The sequence below is a fragment of the Cydia splendana genome, chromosome 21 (genome assembly GCF_910591565.1).
Source record: "Cydia splendana chromosome 21, ilCydSple1.2, whole genome shotgun sequence".
Classification (NCBI taxonomy): Eukaryota; Metazoa; Arthropoda; class Insecta; order Lepidoptera; family Tortricidae; genus Cydia; species Cydia splendana.
The window spans coordinates 14,040,213-14,045,421 of NC_085980.1; the positions used below are offsets into that span (position 1 = coordinate 14,040,213).

General features: G+C 38.8%; 1 long non-coding RNA gene across 1 annotated transcript; it reads right to left on the bottom strand.

Moving 5' to 3' along the window:
• Window positions 1-903: 903 nt before the first annotated feature.
• On the bottom strand, window positions 904-2,755 carry LOC134801259 (uncharacterized). Its single transcript, XR_010145653.1, has 3 exons — window positions 2,494-2,755; window positions 1,652-1,776; window positions 904-1,010 (listed from the first exon to the last, which is right to left on the bottom strand). It is a non-coding gene; the product is annotated as an uncharacterized LOC134801259 (long non-coding RNA).
• Window positions 2,756-5,209: the final 2,454 nt, after the last annotated feature.

The following is a 5,209-nucleotide window of genomic DNA, read 5'->3' on the forward strand; positions in this document are numbered from 1 at the left end:
AATATCTCTGTTTGTAAAACTTGTTCTTTCCGTTACTATTGATGAGCACACCGGATGCGTTTGCGTGACGTGCACGTGCGCTAAAATGTTGGAGCCGCACATGCACACGTCACGCAAGCGGTGTGCAGTCTCTCATAAGGATCTGTCTACTACAACGCGCACGGGCACGTGCACGTCTACGCACAGGCACACGCATCCGGTGTGCACAGGCCTGTAGTACAACAAAAAAAAACCAACCAACTAAACATCAAATCCATATTTATTAATAAAATTCACACCAACATTTACATTCTCCTCACGTGTGAAAGTCAACACCGACATTGGCAAATTCATCCTGTGCAAAATTGTAAGGAATAAAAGCCGGATAAAAAAAAACCATATTTATTCATAAAATTATCCCTAAATAGATGAATCTATCCGCCTAAGGCCCAAGGTCCTACCTGTAGTGTCTCTTCAGTTCAATGAAATTTAAATCCTCAATTGGAACAGAGTCGCTTTTGCTTTGTTTCGTTCAATATTCCAACAATGCAAAATCAATTCTATTTCCTACACTATAGGTTCAAATTTCAATTGCTAATTTTGGATTTGTCATTTGTATGGCTGGGCCTTAGGAAGTATTAACATGTAATATGTTCTTTCTCATCATTATCTGGCACCTTTTCATTCACACAGTATGACTCAACAGTCAATTTGTCCATACTCCCGAAGAAAATTACATCATTTATCAACTTTCTAGCAATAGTTTTTTGTTTTTCTTCTAACCTAGATAGCTGTAGGCCTATAGATTTGCCTATAACCTCCCAATATTCTTGTTCTTTAGTCAGCAATTTGCTGACGGTGCCTACAAATTGTTCCTGCTTTTCTAAGAGATCTCGGAGTCGGTTGTCCGGTGACATTGGACCATTTTTGTTTTCCATGTCCCGCAAGCTAAATGTGTTCTGGATGCGCGGTGATTGAACCTTGATATGGAGTTGGCTTGGTAGTGACGGTGGTGTATTATGGGTGTTTTCCTGAAAAATTAAGGTATTTTAATGTACAGACAAACCTTATTTTCTTTAATGCACATTAAAGAGCTTCTTGAAACAATATTACTAAAGTTTAAATAAATAAATAAATATTCTGGGGACAATACTAAAGGTAAGTACTAAAAAAACGATGATATACATACTTAGGTAGGTATACATTTCATTAGTGTAAGTATATTGCAATTGCATACGTTTTCTACTTGCTTACTTGCGTTAAATGAATGAACTCATGGTAAACAGAACAGTAATCAACATGTAAACAGGCCCCAATATAAAGGCCAGCCACACGTACCTTACTCAATTTTAAACAAATCAAGGGTTAATATTTTAATGTGTGTCTAATAGGGAGGGCTTCCGGTACTGCTTTTCTATACAAATACAGTACTAGAACCGTGAAGTCCCTGTTCTCAGTACCGGGAGCATTCCCTGGTGTCTACCTGTTTACATTTAATACATAATTCATTAAAAATTCAACTCTCACCTTTTCAGAAGACTGTATAGGCTCTATATTTAGATAGTATCCTGGTTTGACTTCGTCAGTCTGCGATTTTGGTGGACTTGAACGATTAATATCAACCCGTTTTCTTTTTGACGGGGATGTCTCCAAATATATCTTGTTATCGTACCTATTGAAGCGAAAATATCTTTCTTTCTCCTCTGGCATTTCCAGTGCCTTATCAAGGAAACTTAGATGATTGAAATACCATAAATTTGGTCTGTAGATTACTCCCTCTGCTTTACATCCGTTCATCTGAAACAAGTGTTAATTATTTACAGTGTATTATTTGTATTGTTATTGGTAGTAAATAGTAGTTTGTGTTATTTCTTAACCTCTAGCGAAGCAACATATGTATATGATTAATAATGATAATGGTACAGTAATAATGTGATAAATGTACATATGTTTGATTTCAACTGTACTAGAAAGTTCCTTTTAAAATAAAACAAAACAAAAGCAACTCTGTTCCATTTCATAATGACTTAAATTTCATTGGAGGTAACTTGTATTAGTAATGGGACCGTGAGGCGCTAGAGATTTATGGAGATCAAAAAAATTAGGTGCTATAGTTGGTCAAGCAGATCTTGTCACTAGAAAAAGGCGGCAAATTTGAAAAATGTAGGCGCGAAGGGATATCGTCTCATAGAAAATTTGAATTTCGCGCCTTTTTCTACTGACAAGATTTGCTTGACCATCTATATGTGCTGGTTGAATCTTTTGGTTTTATTATCAGATCAGCTTTTTGGCACCATATTAATAAATGATTGTAAGTACAAACAGTAACACTCTTAAAATTGTCTTGTAAGATATTATTACACTGTTTTCTTAGTTAAAAGTTAAGTTAATATAAGTATGTTAAAAATAATGGAGGGAAATATGAGGTAAACAATATTGACTAAGTAATACAAAGTATAACATAACCAGAAACTTAGAATCTCGAAATACCGCAAAAATTAAAAAGAAACATACCCTTTTTCTCTCTCTGTTGTATGTAATTCTCATAATATCAAGTTTATTCATAAAACTTAACAAGGTGGCTTTGCTATCAATTGTTTTGTATATTCTGAGCAATTTTTCATAGGCTTCCTCACGCAAACGCTTGTCCGAATAGTCTTTGTGCTTTCGATCCCATAGCAGAGGCAATTTCCTGTAATTTTCGATTAATTCTATCCAGGTTTGTTTGTGATGTTCGTGCATTTTAAAATACGATTTGATACCAAAATAATGTAATGTAATGCAATGTAATGACACATGAATGACACTGACAGCAGTGACACTTGACAGATCGCCTCAGACTCCACAGACAATCCGACTCAAAATGGCGAAGGCTGTTTAGCTTGTGCAATTTCATCAAAGTGATATTTTTACCAAGTTACAAAATACTGTGGTGAAATTTGGAACTAACGCTAGTCAACCAGAAATTCTTAACATCGCTCGACATTAGCGCCACATTGAACTGTAAAGGCCGTAACAGACTACAGCACCGCACCGCGACCTTGGAGTAGTTCTAGGAATAGCTCGTACTGGCGTGGGCTTCCACACTATCGCACCGAACCGTCAAAACGGTGCGAGCCTAGCTTACAGACAACCGCACACGTGCACCAGTGTTGCCAAGTGTCCCATATTTCTGTTTTTCAACGAATTTGCAATGGAATCCCTTAAGATTGAATTTAAATTAATGTGGCTCCGTTTTTTTAGAGGTAGATGAAGGGCGTGAGGGTAATATAATGCACCTTTTTTCATGAAAATCTTAAAAAATCTGTGTCTTTTAAAGCACTGCTTCCGCATTTTTGTTATTTCATCGACTGGCTACATTGCCGTCCACTGTCATCATTTGAAAATGACAGCTGTCAATCGGTGCGATGGAGCTTACACACTAGGGAAATTGGTACGGAGCGCACCAGTATTATTATTCCACTGTCATGATTTGAAAATGACAGCTGTCAAACGGTGCGATGCAGCTTACACACTAGGGAAATTGGTGCGGAGCGCACCAGTATTATTATTACCTGTCAGTTGGTGCGACGTGCATGCCCACCGCACCGCTATTAATAATAATTATGTACGATGGAAGCTTACACACTATCGATAAATGCTCCGCACCGCACCAAGGTCGCGGTCCGGTGCGATAGTCTGTTACTACTTTAATCGTTGTCACGTTTGGGTTGCAGGTTGCAACCGACATTTTCTGAATGGGGTTGGCCGGTGGAAGTTTTTAGCAGATGGCGCCATCATAGCTTGCCCCGTCAATCCCTAGAATTGTGTCAATTTTTTGTTTTTTTTAATACCCTGGATGCCAGCTCTTTAAGCCAAATCTCATAGAAAAAGGGGCAAGCTATGATGGCGCCATCTAGGCAAACCTTTGACAGTTGCCAACCCCATTGATTTGGACATTTCGTTTCACGCGGTTTAACTGGTTTACGCGGTTTTAGAAATAAAATATTATTTTTACTTCTCATGCTCAAAAAGTGCACCTTTATGTCGTGCGTAGACGACATAAAATCGCATTTTATGCTCTAGAGCATAAAGTAAAATCATTTATTACGACCCTTATTGACTTAGCAATAAAGTCCAAATTCTGCCATACAAACTTCCAGCCCTGTCGGCGCGCCCCCGACCGGCGCTCTCCCGATCGGCGTGCCCCGCGCCTCCGACCGGCCCAAGAACAATTTTCTTTAGTCTTGAATAAATACGTTAAAATAACCTAAAATATTTGATTTTGTGTATATTTTCCTCGCAATCGAAGTGAAAAGCAGAGTGTACAACAAGGGCATAAATGTCCATTTTTACCCTCGTCTACTATTTTGGTCTTCGCTTCGCTCAGACCAAAGAATTGCCTCGGGTAAAAATAGGTCACTTTATGCCCTTGTTGTACAATCTACTATTTTATTTGCAAATGTTATATTATATGATAGTCACAGGTACAGTCGATACGAGTCGGTTCATAAAAACCCAGGTATATATATATTTTTCACCTTATTGCAATTGATTAACGATTAACACATCAAAATTAAGTTCGAGAAATGAATATAGTCATGTTTATGAATTAGACTGTTCTGATAAAAACATATTGCCGGTTGAAATCGTCGTGAAACGGTAACGTTCAATTCATGCTATGTTGTGGGAGCATGAATACGATAATCATAAACAAGTTTGAAAGTCAAGTTTATAATTTGTAGAAGTTTAACGCTCACATCGTATAGTATTTAACGCATTCACTGCCAGGGAGCGTGGCCTAGGAACAAACTTGTATGACGGTGAACGCACATGTGCGTTGGGGGCAGTGAATGTGTGCTGTAGGTAACAGACTATTACCGCACCGCACCGCGACCTTGGTGCGCCGTATAACCGCGAAAATCGAAGTTCGCAAATTGCGGGCATTTTTCTCTGTCACTCTAATTACGCCTTCATTGGAGTAAAAGAGAAAGATCCCCGCAATATGCGATTTTCGGGTTTCGCGGTAGCCCCTCAGTGCCATACTTGGTGGTAGTCTGTTACATAGTATCTTCTTAAGGCCCCAGTACACAATGGGCCATCGCCGGCCATTCCAAGGGACGAATTTATGCGTCAGAGGGAGCAAGTGATATTGATATCTCATTCTACCGCATGGCTGCGTCCCTTGGAGTGGCCGGCAATGGCCCATTGTGTACTGGGGCCTTTAGTAGTTTGTTGTTACGGCTATTAC